Below are 21,458 nucleotides of genomic sequence, written 5' to 3' on the forward strand. Positions count from 1 at the left end.
CCATGGGCCCAGCCTGTTGGGTCGGGACTGGTTGCGCCATTTGTGGTTGCAGTGGCAGCACATCCTCCAAACAGTTTCTGGAGGGTTGACGGAGGTGCTAGGATGATACCCAGATGTATTCCAGCCCGGTTTGGGGAAAATGAAAGGGGCCGTAGCCCGTATCCAAGTCGAACCAGGAGCCACGCCGCGCTATTCCCGGGCGTGCCCGGTGCCTTACGCCTTGCTCGAGAAGGTAGAAGGGGAGCTCACTCGTTTGGAGACTTTGGGTATTATCAGGCCCGTCCGTTTTGCTGACTGGGCAGCACCAATTGTACCTGAAATGAAGCCAGATGCCACAGTTCGCTTGTGCAGCGACTATAAACTTACAGTAAATATGGCTTCCCGCCTCGACCGATATCCAATGCCTCGCATGGAGGATCTCTACGCGAAGCTTGCAGGCGGACTCTCGTTCACAAAATTAGATATGAGTCACGCCTACCTACAGTTGGAGCTGGACCCTGCCTCCTGACCATATGTAACGATTACTACACACTGGGGCCTGTATGAATATACACGTTTGCCCTTTGGAGTATCCTCTGCCTGCGCTATTTTTCAACGCGTTATGGAGGGCATTTTCAGAGGTTTACCGCGTGTCACTGTCTACTTAGATGACGTTTTGATCACAGGGACGTCGGAGCAGGAACATTTGGAAAATCTGGAGGCTGTCCTTAAGACGCTTTTCGGAGGCTGGAGTCCATTTACGTCGCCCAAAGTGCGTCTTTCAGGCGAAGGAAGTAGTCTACCTGGGTTATCGGGTGGACCGCGAAGGTTTGCACCCCGTCGCAGAGAAGGTGCGCGCGATTCAACAGGCCCCCGCCCCGACTGACACTTCGCATCTTCGTTCTTTCCTCGGCCTCGTAAACTATTACGCGAAGTTCCTCCCCAATCTGGCAACTACGCTGGCCCCGTTGCACCTTCTGCTAAAGAAAAATCACACCTGGGTTTGGGGTCAGCCGCAAGAAACCGCTTTCCGGCGGGTAAAACAATAATTGTCGTTGTCTGGGTTACTAAGCCACTATGATCCTGGAAAGTCTTTGCTCGTCACATGTGATGCATCCCCGTACGGTATTGGGGCCGTCCTGCCCCACAAGATGGAGAACGGGGCCGAGCGGCCGATAGCTTTCGCCTCCCGCACATTGACTGCAGCGGAAAAAAAGTACGCGCAGATCGAGAAGGAGGGCCTGGCAGTGGCCTTTGCGGTGAAACGTTTCCACCAGTACGTGTATGGCCGCCACTTCACTATCGTGACTGATCACAAGCCTCTGTTGGGACTTTTCAGAGAGGATAAGCCAATACCGCCCATTGCTTTCGCACGGATCCAGCGCTGGGCTTTGTGGCTCGCTGCATACGAGTATTCTCTGGAGCACAAACCAGGAATGCAGATAGCGAATGCTGACGCACTGAGTCGATTGCCTTTATCGACCAGCCCCATGTCGACCCCCACGACCGGTGAGGTGGTTGCAACCCTAAATTTTATGGACACCTTGCCTGTCATGGCATCACAGATCCGTGAGTGGAACCAGACGGAGCCAGTCCTGTCAAAGATTCGGCACATAGTCCTGTATGGTGGGCAGCATAGACAGCTCCCAGGTGAGTTGCGGGCAATTTCCTCCAAGCTGTCAGAATTCAGCGTGGAAGACGGCATCCTCTTGTGATTGTCCCGGAAAAAGGACAGGAGCTGATACTAAGAGACTTGCGCAATGGGCATCCAGGTGTGACCAAAATGAAGATGTTGGCCCGGAGCTATGTCTGGTGGCCAGGCCTTGACACCGACATTGAGAAGGTGGCCCAAAACTGCTCCATTTGCCAGGAGCATCAGAAGCTTCCGCCGGCCGCACCCCAACATCACTGGGAATGGCCTTGGGCACGTTTGCATGCAGATTTCGCCGGCCCTTTTCAAGGATCCATGTTCCTCCTATCAATCGACGCCCAGTCTAAATGGCTAGAGGTGCATAAGATGCTAGGCACAACATCCTGCGCAACAATTGAGAAGATGTGTTTGTCTTTTAGTATGCATGGCCTCCCCGAGGTGCTGGTCACGGATAATGGCACTCCATTCACAAGTGAGGAGTTTGCGAGGTTCATGAAGATGAACGGCATATGCCATATCTGCACTGCCCCTTACCACCCGGCTTCAAATGGGTTGGCGGAGCGCGGATATTCAAACGAGGCCTTTAACGAGGCCTAAAGAAGCAGTCTTCCAGGTCAATGGACACGAGACTGGCTCGCTTTAAGTTTTCGTATAGGACCACCCCCCATGCGGTGACTGGGGTAGCTCCTGCAGAACTCCTAATGGGCCGGAGACTTTGCACCCGCCTTAGCATGGCTTTCCCATACATTGGCGCAAAAGTACGCCGCACACAAGAACGGCAGGGACATGGTTTATCTCGGCATCGCCCGATTCGGCAGTTTGCGCCCGCTGACCCAGTGTTCGTTCAGGATTTTGCTGGTGGTGCCAGTGGGTCCCTGGCATAATCTTTCACCAAACGGGCCCTATATCTTACCAGGTGCAAGCCCAGGATCATCTCCAGCGCAAACATGTAGACCACGTTCGGTCCAGAAGACTATCCCTTCTAAAGGTTCCCCGCCCCCGGAGCTCATTTCATCAGCCACAGAGACCAGAGACAATGGAAAGTAGTCCTCATAATCTTCCTCTGGTGCCTCACTCAAAGCCTGCGCAGGTCATTACAGAACCGCGTGGAGATAGAGACGCCGAGATGACGGAGGCAGCAGACTCAGACTTCGAGGTGGAGACACACGACGCATCAGAGGGGGAATCCTCGGACCCACGGGCCGTGGATGTACAACCGTTACGCCGTTCATCACGGAAGCGCCAGTCTCCGTCTCGTTACACGCCACCCGATCCAGCGCCTCGTGCAAATGGTGTCTGGCCTGGGGCAAAACGAGCCCGACGCCCTCCTTCGCCAGGGTCTTCGGTGGATTCCTTGGACTTTTGGGGGGGAGGAAGGTTATAACCTGCCTGCTTACCATTGGCTGGGGACTAATGACAATCCCACAATCCTGTGGGAGTATGAGCTTCCCCAATGAGGGGGGGACGGAGAAATTATTAGCAGACTCCCTGTATAAATAAAGCTGGCCAGTTTGGAACCAGCAGGAAGCAGTGAGCAGCAAGCGAAGTTGCTGCTGCTGTTGTCTATATATGTTATTGTAAATAAATGTTATTTCTTTGTATCCTTAAAACTCGTGCTGGATCCTTTGTGGCCCTCACAAAAGTAAGTATTGTGATTGGTAAGTAAAATCCTTATTCCTTTCACTTATTCATTATTTGATATTATATTTGTAATCAGTTAAGGTAAAGTGTAAAAATGGCAGGAGATCCCAGACCCGTGTTATGCTCCTCGTGCTCAATGTGAGAGTTTAGGGACACGGCCGATGCCCCTGACTCCTTCATGTGCGGGAAGTGTGTCCAGCTGCAGCTCCTGTTAGACCGCATGACGGCTCTGGAGCTGCGGATGGACTCACTTTATAGCACGTTCAGTTAGTTGGTCACACCGCAGATCAGGATTGGTGAGGGAGACAGGGAATGGGTGACCAAAAGGCAGAGAGAGAGCAGGAAGGCAGTGCAGGTGTCCCCTGCGGTCATCTCCCTCCAAAACAGGTATACCGTTTTGGATACTGTTGGGGGAGATGATTCACCAGGGGAAGGCAGTAGTAACCAGGCTCATGGCACCGTGGCTGGCTCTGCTGCACAGAAGGGCGGGAAAAAGACTGGTAGGGCTGTAGTCATAGGGGATTCAATCGTAAGGGGAGTAGACAGGCGTTTCTGTGGTCGAAAACGAGACTGCCGAATGGTATGTTGCCTCCCGGGTGCACGGGTCAGGGATGTCTCAGATTGGCTGCAGGACATACTGAATGTAAATAGTCCAACTCGGGATGGGCCATACTGGACCTGTTATTGGAGAATGATCCCAGCCAGGTGGTTGAAGTTTCAGTTGGTGATTACTTTGGGAAAAAGTGATCGCAATTCTGTAAGTTTTAGAATGCTCATGGACAAAGGCGAGAGTAGTCCGAAAGGAAGAGTGCTAAACTGGGGAAAGCCCAAGTATAACAAAAGTCGGCAGGAGCTAGGGAATGTGGATTGGGAGCAGCTGTTTAAGGGTAAATCCACATTTGAAGTCTTTTAAGGAAAGATTGATTGGAGTGCAGAACAGACATGTCTCTGTGAAAATGAGGGATAGAAATGGCAAGATTAGGGAACCATGGATGATTCGCACACTTAAAGCGGCAATGTCCAGCCAAAACTCGACAATGCCTCCGCTGTGGCAAGATGGGCCACTACGCTGCCTGCTGTCGAGCAGCTCAACCTGCCAATGCTCCCCAATTCCGCCAGCCTCGCAGGGACGTGCGGACCATTCAGCCTCCATACACCGAGTCACACCCTGATGACGTACAGACCGGTGATACCGACAACCGGGAACCCTTCCGCGTTGCGGTAATAGACAGAAATCGGATGTCCCCAAGTAGGACCCACCAGCTGATGCCAGTGCACAGCGTTAATCCGGGCGATGAATGGTGTGCCACCCTAACGATCAACTGATCACCAATCACATTCCGCTTAGACACTGGTGCCTCTGCCAATCGCATTGCATGGTCAGTCTTCTACACCTTGAAGGTCAAACCACCGATTCGGCCATCCCACTGTCAGTTGGTCGATTACAACGACAATGTTCTCCCAACCATGGGGTCTTGCCAGCTCGAGGTTGCACACAATTCATACTCAGCCACATTGTCTTTTGAGATAGTTGGATCCTCGAAGGACTCTCTGCCAGGCGCACAGGCATGCAAGATCCTCCACCTCGTTCAGCGGGTACACACTCTGTCTCCAGAAGGCATGTCCGATTTCCCGGATGCAGACTTTAGGGCACAGCTCCACTCGCTCCTCGCCCACAACCAGGAGGTTTTCAAGGGCATGGGCACACTGCCCCACACTTACAGAATACGGCTCAAACCGGACGCCACCCCGGTCATTCATGCACCTCGTAGCGTCCCAGCACCACACAAGGACCGCCTCAAGCAGCAGCTGCAGGATCTGCAGGACCAAGGAGTGCTTTCCCGGGTCACGGAGCCTACGCCATGGGTCAGCTCCATGGTGTGCGTAAAAATGCCCTCTGGCGAGCTCCGGATCTGCATCGACCCGAAAGACCTGAACATAACATCATGAGGGAACACTACCCCGTACTCAAACGGGAAGAAATCACGAGCGAAATGGCCCGGGCTAAAATTTTTACCAAGCTTGATGCCTCAAAGGGTTTTTGGCAGATTCAGCTGGATCAGTCCAGCAGGAAGCTGTGCACTTTCAACACTCCCTTTGGCAGATACTGCTACAATCGGATGCCGTTTGGCATCATCTCGGCATCCGAGGTGTTTCATCGACTCATGGAACAGATGATGGAGGGCATCGAAGGGGTGTGCCTCTATGTTGACGACGTCATCATCTGGTCCACCACACCACAGGAGCACATCAGTCGTCTCCAGCGCGTCTTTGCTCGGATACGAGAGCACGGCCTGCGCTTCAACCGAGCCAAGTGTTCTTTTGGCCAAACTGAGCGAAGGTTTCTGGAGGACCACATATCCCGGTCAGGGGTGCGTCCAGGTGCCGACAAAGTGACAGCTATTGCAGCCATGCCGCAGCCAGATGACAAGGCAGCCGTGCTACGCTTTCTCGGGATGGTCAACTTCCTGGGGAAGTTTATTCCCAACCTTGCCTCGCACACAACGGCTCTTCGCCACCTGGTGAAGAAGACTACGGAGTTCCAGTGGCTGCCCGCACACCAGAAGGAATGGGAGGAGCACAAGATCAAGCTCACCACTGCATCATGGGCCCCGGTCGCCTATGCCTCGCGGGCCATAATCCCCACAGAACAGCGCTATGCGCAGATTGAGAAGGAGTGCCTGGGTTTGTTAACCGGCATAGATAAATTCCACGACTATGTGTATGGTCTTCCGCAGTTCACCGTGGAGACCGACCATCGCCCCCTGGTCGGCATCATACAAAAGGACCTGAATGAGATGACCCCTCGCCTCCAGCGCATTCTGCTGAAGCTTCGGAGGTACGACTTCCAACTGGTCTACACCCCAGGAAAGGACCTCATCATCGCGGATGCCCTGTCCAGAGCAGTGAGCACAGCGCCCGAATCGGGGGGGGTCGTCTGTCAGGTCGACCCACATGTAGCTTTCACATCGGCCAATCTGCCGGCTACTGACGCAAGTCTGGCTCACATTCGCCGTGAGACTGCGGCTGACCCCCTTCTACAACATGTGATGCGCCACATGACAGGGTGGCTTAAGGGGCAGTGCCCACAATTCTACAATGTCCGGGACGACTTGGCCGTCATTGATGGTGTCCTCCTAAAGTTAGACCGGATTGTGATCCCACACAGCTTGTCCTCGAACAATTGCACGAAGGCCATCTCGGGGTTGAAAGGTGCAGGCGGAGGGCCCGAGAAGCTGTGTACTGATCGGGCATCAGCGACGACATCGCCAACATGGTGCTCAAGTGCCCCACATGCCAAAATTTTCAGCCGGCGCAACCCCTGGAGACACTTCAGCCCCATGAATTGGTAATGTCCCCCTGGGAAAAGGTGGGTGTGGACCTTTTTCCTGCGCTCGGCAGGGACTACTTCATCATAATTGACTATTTTTTCAATTATCTGGAGGTCATACGTCTGCACGACTTGACATCATCAGCTGTAATCAGAGCATGTAAAGAAACCTTCGCTCGCCATGCCATTCCGCTTACCGTCATGTCGGACAATGGGCCCTGTTTTGCGAGCCAAGAATAGTCTTCTTTTGCCGCTTCATATGGCTTCACACACGTGACGTCCAGCCCTTTGCATCCCCAGTCGAATGGCAAGGCGGAAAAGGGCGTCCATATCGCGAAGCGGCTCCTCTGCATGGCTGCTGATGCGAGATCGGACTTCTGTTTAGCTCTGCTGGCCTATCGCTCGGCCCCACCGTCCACAGGCCTCTCACCAGCCCAGCTGTTGATGGGTCGCGCCCTCAGGACCACTGTGCCGTCCATTCATGTTCCTAAACCCGACCATGCTCCAGTACTGCAAAGGATGCGACAGCAGCGTGCTCAGCAAAAGGTGGCACATAACACTCAGGCAACTGATCTTCCTGCCCTGGCGCCTGGAGACAACGTCCGCATACACCTACCAGAGGGTGGCTGGTTGGCAACTGCCGAGGTTCTCCGCCGCGTGGCTCCCCGTTCGTTCCTGGTTCGCATGCCTGATGGCTCCATTCGCCGGCGTAATCGGCGGGCCCTTCGGCTGCTTCCGCGCTCGCTACGTGACCATGCACCGGTGCCACGCCCTCCTGTTGCCCCTGATGTCGACTTCGTGGAGCTTCCTGCCACTCTGCCTATTCCTCTATCGCCCGTGGCCAGGCCCATTCCTCAGCCGGTGGATCCTGACCCACCCCTGAGGCGGTCAACCCAAATTCGTCGCCCACCTACTAGACTGGACTTATGAGCCTGTTTGCACATTGGACTCACTGAATTGTTGTGCAACAATGTTAACGTGTTTCTCTTTTTTGTCGTTCCAGGAGTTCTCTTTCGATATTTGATGATTGCACTTGTTTTGTTTGTGGTACAACCTCGTTGCTATGTTGCAACTGATACCTTCCTTTGTATATAGTTTAGCCTCATGTACATGTTGTAAATATTGCACACACATACTCAGCCGCACTCGGTACATCACCAATATAGTACCATGTAGGCACATATTCTTGTGAAAAGGGGGGATGTCATGACATCCATATTAACATATCATGGTGCAATCACACACACTGATGGACAGATCGACGGACCAATTAACACACACGTAACATCACAGCCAATCACCAGTAAGAGCACACGCACTATAAAACAGGGAACACCGCAGCTCCCGCTGATTCCACCAGGAGATAGCTCAGAGCATAGAGCTCACAGCGTGCCACTCAGACATACACCATGTGCTGAGTGCCTCTCTAAGTTAGTGCTGGGGCTGGGCCCACAGGTTAACTGGTGAAGTACGAACCACAGCCAGAAGTTAACAGTTATTATACAGAATAATAAAACAGAGTTGTACCATCTACAACCGTGTTGGTTCGTTTGTATATCGGAACACCCAACACGACATAGGCGACTTAATGACTTTATGAAGCTTTGGAGGAATATCGGGAAAGTAAGATAAATCTCAAACGCGCAATAAAGAGGGCTAAAAGGGATCATGAAATATCTTTGGCTAACAGGGTTAAGGAAAATCCCAAAGCCTTTTATTCGTATATAAGGAGCAAGAGGGTACTAGAGAAAGGATTGGCCCACTCAAAGACAAAAGAGGGAATTTATGCGTGGAGTCAGAGGAAATGGGTGAGATTCTTAATGAGCACTTTGCATTGGTATTCACCAAGGAGAGGGACATGACGGATGTTGAGGCTAAGGATGGATGTTTAAATACTTTAGGTCAAGTTGGCATAAGGAAGGGAGAAGTTTGGGGTATTTTAAAAGGCATTAAGGTGGACAAGTCCCCAGGTCCGGATGGGATCTATCCCAGGTTACTGAGAGAAGCGAGGGACGAAATAGCTGGGGCCTTAACAGATATCTTTGCAGCATCCTTGAGCACGGGTGAGGTCCCGGAGGACTGGAGAATTGCTAATGTTGTCCCTCTGTTTAAGAAGGGTAGCAGAGATAATCCAGGGAATTCTAGACCTGTGAGCTTGACGTCAGTGGTAGGCAAACTGTTGGAGAAGATACTGAGGGATAGGACTTCACATTTGGAAGAAAATAGACTTATCAGTGATAGGCAGCATGGTTTTGTGCAGGGAAGGTCATGTCTTACAAACCTAATAGAATTCTTTGAGGAAGTGACAAAGTTAATTGATGAGGGAAGGGCTGTAGATGTCATATACAAGACGTTTGATAAAGTTTCCCAGGGCAGGTTGATGGAAAAAGTGAAGTCGTATGGGGTTCAGGGTGTACTAGCTAGATGGATAAAGAACTGGCTGGGCAACAGGAGACAGAGAGTAGTGGTGGAAAGGAGTGTCTCAAAATGGAGAAAGGTGACTAGTGGTGTTCCACAGGGATCCATGCTCAGACCACTGTTGTTTGTGATATGCATAAATGATCTGGACAAAGGTATAGGTGGTCTGATTAGCAAGTTTGCAGATGATACTAAGATTGGTGGAGTTGCAGATAGCAAGGAGGACTGTCAGAGAATACAGCAAAATATAGATAGTTTGGAGAGTTGGGCAGAGAAATGGCAGATGGAGTTCAATCCAGGCAAATGCGAGGTGATGCATTTTGGAAGATCTAATTCAAGAGCGGACTATATGGTCAATGGGAGAGTCTTGGGGAAAATTGATGAACAGAGAGATCTGGGAGCTCAGGTCCATTGTACCCTGAAGGTGACAACGCAGGTCGTTAGAGTGATCAAGAAGGCATACAGTATGCTTGCCTTCATCGGATGGGGTATGACGTACAAGAGTCGGCAGGTCATGTTACAGTTGTATAGGACTTTGGTTAGGCCACATTTGGAATACTGTGTGCAGTTCTGGTCGCCACATTACCAGAAGGATGTGGCTGCTTTAGAGAGGGTGCAGAGGAGGTTCACCAGGATGTTGCCTGGTATGGAGGGTGCTAGCTATGAAGAAAGGTTGAGTCAATTAGGATTGTTTTTGTTGGAAAGACGGAGGTTGAGGGGGGACCTGATTGAGGTCTACAAAATTATGAAAGGTATGGACAGGGTGGATAGCAACAAGCTTTTTCCAAGAGTGAGGGTGTCAATTACAAGGGGTCACGATTTCAAGGCGAGAGGGGGAAAGTTTAAGGGAGATGTGCGTGGAAAGGTTTTTACGCAGAGGGTGTTGGGTGCCTGGACCACTTTGCCAGCGGAGGTGGTAGAGGCGGGCACGATAGCATCATTTAAGATGCATCTAGACAGATATATGAACGGGCGGGGAACAGAGGGAAGTAGATCCTTGGAAAATAGGTGACAGGTTTAGATAAAGGATCTGGATTGGCGCAGGCTGGGAGGGTCGAAGGGCCTGTTCCTGTGCTGTAATTTCCTTTGTTCTCTTTGTTCTTTGTTCATGCATAGAATCACTTGTTTCAGCACTTGGATTGCCACTGGAGTTTGTAAATAATTTTTTAGCCACACCACTCTCTGGAGACAACCAAAATTTTAAGCAACGAAAGGAAAACTGTGCAATTGCACCAGCAGCCAGATGATGTGCGAGGTAAATGGATTGGCCATGCTAGCTTGCCCCTTGTGTCCAGGGATGTGCAGATTAGGTGGCGGGGTTAAGCGGATAAGGCAGGGAGGACGGGAGAGTGGACCAGGGCTGTGTGCTCTTTCGGAGGGTCGATGCAGACTCAATAGGCCAAATGGCTGCCTTCTGCACTGTTGGGAATCTGGAAAATAATTCAGCAACTAACTTCCAAGTTGTTCATGACCTCTAAGTAGCGCTAGTGGTGGGTGGAGAGCTCATTCATGCTGTTTAGTCTCGTATTTAGCTGTGCAAGGATAATCAAAAGCCTTTATGAATAGAACAGTGTCATTCCTGGAACAAAGACAAAATCTTTACGTTTTATTTCTTACACATCATAATAACACAGCCATGGGAGCATTCACACAATAGTTTGCAATCTCATCTGGTGCTCTTTGCCACATTTCTATATAAATACACTTTTTTGTTACAATTATATAATTGGGATTGAGTAAGGTACATGCCACAGCACAAAATGTACAGACAGCACAAGTATTTCTCAACGTCCAATCTCTACAATATCACTCTCCACTTAACACAATGCCTTTCATTTTAGAAAGCAAAATTGCTGCTCGTCTTATTTACCAGCATATATACAATGAGCCAATTTAAAAAAAAAGTTAAATGTACAGTTGTCTTCATTTTGTTTCTTAACTGTACAATTTGAACTTAAAACAACCATTCAGAAACAATTGCATGAAATTTCTTAGCTTTTTAGAATTCCATAAGTCAGTGCTTCCCAAACCTTTTCCTGGTGTGACTCCATTCTAACGCATCAGATTTGGGAGACCTCTGGGGCGACAATTTGGGAGAGAAGTCTGGGGGGCAGTAGCGCTGCAAGGGGGTTGGGGGAGAGGATGAAGGAAGTAGAAAGGCTTCAGTTGTTTAGTGGGGGGCGGGGGCGCGTAGAGAAACTGAGTGGAGGTGTGCCCCAACTCCCCCTCCTCCACCCCCCATCTCCCTTCCTCCACCCCTCATCGCTCTTGTGGGGGTTAATGAAAATGCAGGGTCTCACCAAAAGAAAATCTATCTATTCAGGCTTTCTTTGTAGCAGCCATCCGAGAGAGGGCTTAAGGAGCAGACATACGACCATAGACCATCTACAGTACAGAAAAGGCCCTTTGGGCCCATCACGTCTGCATCGGTCAAAAACAACCGCCTAACACTATTCTAATCCCATTCTCCAGCATTTGGCACATAGCCTTGTCATAGAATTTACAGAGCAGAAGGAGGCCATTCAGCCCATCGAGTCTGCACCGGCTCTTGGAAAGAGCACCCTACCCAAGGTCAACACCGCCACCCTATCCCCATAACCCAGTAACCCCACCCAACACTAAGGGCAATTTTGGACACTAAGGGCAATTTATCATGGCCAATCCACCTAACCCGCACATCTTTGGACTGTGGGAGGAAACCGGAGCACCCGGAGGAAACCCACACACACACAGGGAGGATGTGCAGACTCCGCACAGACAGTGACCCAAGCCAGAATCGAACCTGGGACCCTGGAGCTGTGAAGCAATTGTGCTATCCGCAAGGCTACCGTGCTGCCCGTGTATGCCTTGACATCGCAAATTCACATCTAAATACTTCTTAAATGTTATGAGAGTCTCTGCCTCCACCATCCTTTCAGGCAGCGAGTTCCAGGCTCACACCACCCTCTGGGTAAAAAAGCTTTTCCTGACATCCCCTCTAAACCTCCTGTCCTTTACCTTAAATTTATGCCCCCTGGTCATTGACCCCTCCACCAAGGGGAAAAGTTTCTTCCTGTCTACTCAATCTATGCCCCTCATAATTATATACATCCCAATCGTGTTCCCCCTCAGTCTCCTCCACTCCAAGGAAAACAAGCCTAGTCTATCCAATCTCTCGTCATAGCTAAAACTCTCCAGCCCAGACAACATCCTTGTAAATCGCTTCTGCATGCTTTCGGATTCCTCATAAAACATGGATCTCAGGGCCTCACATAATATTCTAGTTGTGGCCTAAACAACGTTTTATACAGCTCCAGCAAAACCTCCCTGCTCTTAAACTGTGCGCTTCGGCGAATAAAGGCAAGTATACATAGATGATTTGGAGTTGGGGACCAAGGGTAATGTGTCCAAGTTTGCAGATGACACGAAGATGAATGGGAAAGCAAAAAGTGCAGAGGATACTGGAAGTCTGCAGAGGGATTTGGATAGTTTAAGTGAACGGACTAGGGTCTGACAGATGGAATACAATGTTGACAAAGGTGGTGTTATCCATTTTGGTAGGAATAACAGCAAAAGGTATTATTTAAATGATAAAATATTAAAATGCTGCTGTGCAGAGGGACTGGAGTCACAAAAAGTTGATTAACAGGTGATTAAGAAGGCGAATGGAGTTTTGTCCTTCATTGCGAGAGGGATGGAGTTTAAGACTAGGGAGGTTATGCTGCAACTGTATAAGGTGTTAGTGAGGCCACACCTGGAGTATTGTGTTCAATTTTGGTTTCCTTACCTGAGAAAGGACGTACTGGCACTGGAGGGTGTGCAGAGGAGATTCACTAGGTTAATCCCAGAGTTGAAGGGGTTGGATTATGAGGAGAGGTTGAGTAGACTGGTACTGTACTTGTTGGAATTTAGAAGGCTGTGGGGGAATCTTATAGAAACATATAAAATTATGAAGGGAATAGATAGGATCGATGCGGGAAGGTTTTTTCCACTGGCGGGTGAAAGCAGAATGAGGAGGCATAGCCTCAAAATAAGGGGAAGTAGATTTCGGACTGAATTTAGGAGGAACTTCTTCACCCAAAGGGTTGTGAATCTATGGAATTCCCTGCCCAGTGAAGCAGTTGAGGCTCCTTCATTAAATGTTTTCAAGGTAAAGATAGATATTTTTTTGAAGAATAAAAGGTTCTGATGTTTGGGCGGGAAAGTGGATCTGAGTCCACAAAAGATCAGCATGATCTCATTGAAGGGCTCGAAGGGCCAGATGGCCTACTCCTGCTCCTAGTTCTTATGTATATATATTACGTGCCTTCTTAACCACTTTATCTACCTGCTCTGCTACTTTAAGGCACACCAAGATTCCTCGGTGCTTCACAGGATCCTGCCATTTATCATGTATTCCGTTGCTTTGTTTGGCCTGCCCAAGTACATCACCTCACACTTATCCGGATTGAATTCCATTTGCCCATCTGACCAGCCCGTCTATATCCTCCTGTAATTTAAGGCTATCCCCCTCACTATTTACCATCCTACCAATTTTTGTATCATCTGTAAACTTGCTGATCAACCCTCCTACATTCAAGTCTAAATCATTTATAGATGGGCTGAATGGACGCTTTCTGCACTGGAGGGATTCTATGGGACCTCACTGGACACAGGATTGCAGTCCGAAAAACACACCTTGACGATCACCCGCTGCTTCCCAGCACTCAGCCAATTCTGGATCCAATTTGCCAAATTTCCTTGGATCCCATCAGACCATCAGTCTGCCATGTGAGGCTTTATCAAAAGCCTCGTTGAAGTCCAAGTAGAGTACAAATGCATTGCCCTCTTCTACACACCTGGTCACCTCTTCGAAAAATTCAATTAAGTTCGTCAGACATGACCTCGCCTGAACAAAACCACACTGACTGTTCTTGATTAACTCCTGCATCTCCAAATACTGATTAATTCCTTAATTCTAAAGCTTTAATTCTGTCTCTCAGAATTGCTTCCAATAATTTCCCCACCACTGAGATTAGATTGACTGGCCTGTAGTTTCCTGGTTTAACTTTCCCTCCTCTTGAATAATGATCCTCCAGTCCTGCAGCACCTCTCCTATGACTAAAGAGGAGTAGAATATAGAAAAATGCAGCACAGAACAGGCCCTTCGGCCCACGATGTTGTGCCGAACCTGTGTCCTAGATTAATCATAGATTATCACTGAATTTACAGTGCAGAAGGAGGCCATTCGGCCCATTGAGTCTGCACTGGCTCTTGGAAAGAGCACCCTACCCAACACCTCCACCCAACAGTAAGGGCAATTTTGGACACAAAGGGCAATTTATTATGGCCAGTCCACCAAACCTGCACATCTTTGGACTGTGGAAGGAAACCGGAGCACTTCGGAGGAAACCCACGCAGACACGGGGAGGATGTGCAGACTCCGCACAGACAGTGACCCAAGCCTGAATCGAACCTGGGACCCTGGAGCTGTGAAGCAATTGTGCTATCCACAATGCTACCATGCTGCCCTGAAGATCAAATAAATCTACACTATATCATTTTACCGTAATCCATGTACCTATCCAATAGCTGCTTGAAGGTCCCTAATGTTTCCGACTCAACTACTTCCACAGGCAGTGCATTCCATGCCCCCACTACTCTCTGGGTAAAGAACCTGCCTCTGACATCTCCCCCTGTATCTTCCACCACTCACCTTAAATTTATGTCCCCAACAAGAGGAGAGGCCACATTGGATATGGTTTTGGGTAATAAACCAGGCCAGGTGTTAGATTTGGAGGTAGGTGAGCACTTTGGGGACAGTGACCACAATTCGGTGACGTTTACATTAGTGATGGAAAGGGATAAGTATACCCCGCAGGGCAAGAGTTATAGCTGGGTGAAGGGCAATTATGATGCCATTAGACATGACTTGGGGGGGATAGGTTGGAGAAGTAGGCTGCAAGTGTTGGGCACACTGGATATGTGGAGCTTGTTTAAGGAACAGCTACTGCGTGTTCTTGATAAGTACGTACCGGTCAGGCAGGGAGGAAGGCGTTGAGCGAGGGAACCGTGGTTTACCAAAGAAGTGGAATCTCTTGTTAAGAGGAAGGAGGAGGCCTATGTGAAGATGAGGAGTGAAGTTTCAGTTGGGGCGCTTGATAGTTACAAGGTAGCGAGGAAGGATCTAAAGAGAGAGCCAAGACGAGCAAGGAGGGGACATGAGAAGTATTTGGCAGGTAGGATCAAGGAAAACCCAAAAGCTTTCTATAGGTATGTCAGGAATAAAAGAATGACTAGGGTAAGAGTAGGGCCAGTCAAGGACAGGGATGGGAAGTTGTGTGTGGAGTCTGAAGAGATAGGCGAGAGACGAAATGAATATTTTTCGTCAGTATTCACTCAGGAAAAAGAGAATGTTGTGGAGGAGAATGTTGAGACCCAGGCTATTAGAATAGATGGCATTGAGGTACGTAGGGAAGAGGTATTGGCAATTCTGGACAGGCTGAAAATAGATAAGTCCCCGGGGCCTGATGGGATTTATCCTAGGATTCTCTGGGAAGCCAGGGAAGAGATTGCTGGGCCTTTGGCTTTGATTTTTATGTCATCATTGGCTACAGGAATAGTGCCAGAGGACTGGAGGATAGCAAATGTGGTCCCTTTGTTCAAGAAGGGGAGTAGAGACAACCCCGGCAACTATAGACCGGTGAGCCTCACGTCTGTTGTGGGTAAAGTCTTGGAGGGGATTATAAGAGACAAGATTTATAATCATCTAGATAGGAATAATATGATTAGGGATAGTCAGCATGGTTTTGTGAAGGGTAGGTCATGCCTCACAAACCTTATCGAGTTCTTTGAGAAGGTGACTGAACAGGTAGACGAGGGTAGAGCAGTTGATGTGATGTATATGGATTTCAGTAAACGTTTGATAAGGTTCCCCACGTATTGCAGAAAATACGGAGGCTGGGGATTGAGGGTGATTTAGAGATGTGGATCAGAAATTGGCTAGCTGAAAGAAGACAGAGGGTGGTGGTTGATGGGAAATGTTCAGAATGGAATTCAGTTACAAGTGGCGTACCACAAGGATCTGTTCTGGGGCCGTTGCTGTTTGTCATTTTTATCAATGACCTAGAGGAGGGCGCAGAAGGGTGGGTGAGTAAATTTGCAGACGACACTAAAGTCGGTGGTGTTGTCGACAGTGTGGAAGGATGTAGCAGGTTACTGTGGGACATAGATAAGCTGCAGAGCTGGGCTGAGAGGTGGCAAATGGAGTTTAATGTAGAGAAGTGTGAGGTGATTCACTTTGGAAGGAATAACAGGAATGCAGAATATTTGGCTAATGGTAAAGTTCTTGGAAGTGTGGATGAGCAGAGGGATCTAGGTGTCCATGTACATAGATCCCTGAAAGTTGCCACCCAGGTTGATAGGGTTGTGAAGAAGGCCTATGGAGCGTTGGCCTTTATTGGTAGAGGGATTGAGTTCCGGAGTCATGAGGTCATGTTGCAGCTGCACAAAACTCTGGTACGGCCGCATTTGGAGTATTGCGTACAGTTCTGGTCACCGAATTATAGGAAGGACGTGGAAGCTTTGGAGCGGGTGCAGAGGAGATTTACCAGGATGTTGCCTGGTATGGAGGGAAAATCTTATGAGGAAAGGCTGATGGACTTGAGGTTGTTTTCGTTAGAGAGAAGAAGGTTAAGAGGAGACTTAATAGAGGCATACAAAATGATCAGGGGGTTAGACAGTGAGAGCCTTCTCCCGCGGATGGAAATGGCTAGCACGAGGGGACATAGCCTTAAACTGAGGGGTAATAGATATAGGACAGACGTAGGTTCTTTACGCAAAGAGTGGTGAGGCCGTGGAATGCCCTACCTGCAACAGTAGTGAACTCGCCAACATTGAGGGCATTTCAAAGTTTATTGGATAAGCATATGGATGATAATGGCATTGTGTAGGTTAGATGGCTTTGTTTTTTGACTTATCATGTCGGTGCAACATCGTGGGCCGAACGGCCTGTACTGCGCTGTATCGTTCTATGTTCTAATAATGGTTTGTTCCACCCAGGGAAAAAGTCTCTGACTGTCTTCTCTATCTATTCCGCTGATCATCTTATAAACCTCTATCAAGTCGCCCCTCATCCTTCTCCGTTCTAATGAGAAAAGGCCTAGCACCCTCAACCTTTCCTCGTAAGACCTACTCTCCATTCCAGGCAACATCCTCGTAAATCCCCTTTGCACCTTTTCCAAAGCTTCCACATCCTTCCGAAAATGAGGCGACCAGAACTGTACACAGTACTCCAAATGTGGCCTTTCCAAAATTTTGTACAGCTGCATCATCACCTCACGGCTCTTAAATTCAATCCCTCTGTTAATGAACGCTAGCACACCATAGGCCTTCTTCACAGCTCTATCCATTTGAGTGGAAACTTTCAAAGATGTATGAACATAGACCCCAAGATCTCTCTGCTCCTCCACATTGCCAAGAACTCTACCGGTAACCCTGTATTCCGCATTCATATTTGTCCTTCCAAAATGGACAACCTCACACTTTTCAGGGTTAAACTCCATCTGCCACTTCTCAGCCCAGCTCTGCATCCTATCGATGTCTCTTTGCAGCCGACAACAGCCCTCCTCACGATCCACAACTCCAGCAATCTTCGTATCGTCTGCAAATTTACTGACCCACCCTTCAACTCCCTCATCTAAGTCATTAATGAAAATCACAAACAGCAGAGGACCCAGAACTGATCCCTGCGGTACGCCATTGGTAACTGGGATCCAGGCTGAATATTTGCCATCCACCACCACTCTCTGACTTCTATCGGATAGCCAGTTTGTTATCCAACTGGCCAAATTTCCACTATCCCATGCCTCCTTACTTTCTGCAGAAGCCTACCATGGGGAACCTTATCAAATGCCTTACTAAAATCCATGTACACTACATCCACTGCTTTACCTTCATCCACATGCTTGGTCACCTCCTCAAAGAATTCAATAAGACTTGTAAGGCAAGACCTACCCCTCACACATCCGTTCTGACTATCCCGAATCAAGCAGTGTCTTTCCAGATGCTCAGAAATCCTATCCTTCAATACCCTTTCCATGACTTTGCCTACCACCGAAGTAAGACTAACTGGCCTGTCATTCCCAGGGTTATCCCTAGTCCCTTTTTTGAACAGGGGCACGACATACACCACTCTCCAATCCCCTGGTACCACCCCTGTTGACAGTGAGGACGAAAAGATCATTGCCAACGGCTCTGCAATTTCATCTCTTGCTTCCCATAGAATCCTTGGATATATACCGTCAGGCCCGGGGGACTTGTCTATCCTCAAGTTTTTCAAAATGCTCAACACATCTTCCTTCCTAACAAGTATTTCCTCGCGCTTACCAGTCTGTTTCACACTGTCCTCTCCAACAATATGGCCCCTCTCATTTGTAAATACAGAAGAAAAGTACTCGTTCAAGACCTCTCCTATCTCTTCAGACTCAATACACAATCTCCCGCTACTGTCCTTGATCGGACCTACCCTCGCTCTAGTCATTCTCATATTTCTCACATATGTGTAAAAGGCCTTGGGGTTTTCCTTGATCCTACCCGCCAAAGATTGTTCATGCCCTCTCTTAGCTCTCCTAATCCCTTTCTTCAGTTCCCTCCTGGCTATCTTGTATCCCTCCAACGTCCTGTCTGAACCTTGTTTTCTCAGCCTTACACAAGTCTCCTTTTTCCTCTTAACAAGACATTCAACCTCTCTTGTCAACCATGGTTCCCTCACTCAAGCATCTCTTCCCTGCCTGACAGGGACATACATATGAAGGATACGTGGTACCTGTTCCTTGAACAAGTTCCACATTTCACTTGTGTCCTTCCCTGACAGCCTATGTTCCCAACTTATGCACTTCAATTCTTGTCTGACAGCATCGTATTTACCCTTCCCCTAATTGTAAACCTTGCCCTGTTGCACGCACCTATCCCTCTCCATTACTAAAGTGAAAGTCACAGAATTGTGGCCACTATCTCCAAAATGAAATGAAAATCGCTTATTGTCACGAGTAGGCTTCAATGAAGTTACTGTGAAAAGCCCCTAGTCGCCACATTCCAGCGCCTGTTCGGAGAGGCTGTTACAGGAATCGAACCGTGCTGCTGGCCTGCCTTGGTCTGCTTTCAAAGCCAGCGATTTAGCCCTGTGCTAAACAGCCCCTGCTCCCCCACTAGCAAATCTATGACTTGCCCTGGTTCATTACCAAGTACTAAGTCCAATATTGCCCCTCCTCTGGTCGGACAATCTACATACTGTGTTAGAAAAGCTTCCTGGACACACTGCACAAACACCACCCCATCCAAACCACTTGATCTAAAGAGTTTCCACTCAATGTTCGGGAAGTTAAAGTCACCCATGACTACTACCCTGTGACTTCCGCACCTTTCCAAAATCTGTTTCCCAATCTGTTCCTCCACATCTCTGCTACTATTGGGGGGCCTATAGAAAACTCCTAACAAGGTGACTGCTCCTTTCCCATTTCTGACTTCAACCCATACTACCTCAGTAGGCTGATACTCCTCGAACTGCCTTTCTGCAGCTGTTATACTATCTCTAATTAACAATGCCACCCCCCCACCTCTTTTACCACCCTCCCTAATCTTATTGAAACATCTATAACCAGGGACCTCCAACAACCATTTCTGCCCCTCTTCTATCCAAGTTTCCGTGATGGCCACCACATCGTAGTCCCAAGTACCGATCCATGCCCTAAGTTCACCCACCTTATTCCTGATGCTTCTTGCATTGAAGTATACACACTTCAACCCATCTCCGTGCCTGCAAGTACTCTCCTTTGTCAGTGTTCCCTTCCCCACTGCCTCATTACACGCTTTGGCATCCTGAATATCGGCTACCTTAGTTGCTGGACTACAAATCCGGTTCCCATTCCCCTGCCAAATTAGTTTAAACCCTCCCGAAGAGTACTAGAAAACCTCCCTCACAGGATATTGGTGCCCCTCTGGTTCAGATGCAACCCGTCCTGCTTGTACAGGTCCCACCTTCCCCAGAATGCGCTCCAATTATCCAAATACCTGAAGTCCTCCCTCCTACACCATTCCTGCAGCCACGTGTTCAGCTACACTCTCTCCCTATTCTTAGCCTCGCTATCACGTGGCACCGGCAACAAACCAGAGATGACAACTCTGTCTGTCCTGGCTTTTAACTTCCAGCCTAACTCCCTAAACTAGTTTATTACCTCCACACCCCTTTTCCTACCTACGTCTTTGGTACCAATGTGCACCACAACTTCTGGCTGCTCCCCTTCCCCCTTAAGGATCCTGAAGACACGATCCAAGACATCCCTGACCCTGGCACCCGGGAGGCAACATACCTTCCGGGAGTCTCGCTCGCGACCACAGAATCTCCTATCTATTCCCCTAACCATTGAATCTCCTGCAACTATTGCTTTTCTATTCTCCCCCCTTCCCTTCGGAGCCCCAGAGCCAGACTCCGTGCCAGAGACCTGGCCGCTAGGGCCTTCCCCCGGTAGGTCATCCCCCCCAACAGCATCCAAAATGGTATACTTGTTTTGAAGGGGAACGGCCACGAGGGATCCCTGCACTGTTTGCCTGTTTTTTTTTCTCCCCCGACTGTAACCCATCTATTCTTGTCCTGTACCTTGGGTATGGTTACCTCCGTGTAACTCTTCTCTATCACCCCCTCTGCCTCCCGGATGATCCGAAGTTCATCCAGCTTCAGTTCCCTAACACGGTCTTTGAGGAGCTGGAGTTGGGTGCACTTCCTGCAGGTATAGTCAGCGGGGGCGCCGGTGGTATCACTCACCACCCACATCCTACAGGAGGAGCATGCAACTGGCCTAGCCTCCATCCCCTCTTACCTGACAGAATATAGCTGCCCTGTGGGCCAACTGGATCTCCGCCCTCCGACTCTGCTCCCAATCAGCTGCACTCTCTGTAAACTCCTGGCTCCCTTCTCACTCTTTGCGGAAATGTAGGAAACAAAATGAAAGGAGCACCTTACTCCCTCCTCACCTCACTCCCTCAGTCGCCAAACTCTCACTATGGCACTCAAATGCACCAAATTCAGCACTCAGTGCAAACAAAGTCTGCACTGGAGGGGATCACTTTTATACTGTGAATCTCGCCTCTGAAAACTGGCCTAATCCAAGAAACTAATTAACAAGCTCCAGCTGCAAGTGCCTACAAGTAGAAGCTTTGTTTAAAGCTGATTGAAAATTCACCTTCTTCTAAACCAAACAGCATCTTTTAAGTTAATTAACTAAATTAAAGAAAGGAGTTGAAACTTATTGCCAGCATCCCTGCTATTTCCTCCCTTGCCTCACTCAACAGCCTGGGATACATTTCTTCTGATCCTGGAGATTTGTCTAGTTTTAAGCTTCCCAGGTCACTCAAAACGTCCTCTCTATGTTCATTTCTTTAATTTTATCTAGGATTCACTGAAATTATTGGTTCCAGCCTTTT

At 48.9% G+C, this 21,458-nt stretch overlaps 1 protein-coding gene across 3 annotated transcripts in view; it reads right to left on the reverse strand.

The window, feature by feature from the left end:
• Positions 1–21,458, reverse strand: part of LOC140391605 (nectin-3-like) — a 423,814-nt gene that overhangs the window by 46,543 nt on the left and 355,813 nt on the right. The gene's annotated exons all lie outside the window — the stretch shown is intronic.

The sequence above is a fragment of the Scyliorhinus torazame genome, chromosome 15 (genome assembly GCF_047496885.1).
Source record: "Scyliorhinus torazame isolate Kashiwa2021f chromosome 15, sScyTor2.1, whole genome shotgun sequence".
Classification (NCBI taxonomy): Eukaryota; Metazoa; Chordata; class Chondrichthyes; order Carcharhiniformes; family Scyliorhinidae; genus Scyliorhinus; species Scyliorhinus torazame.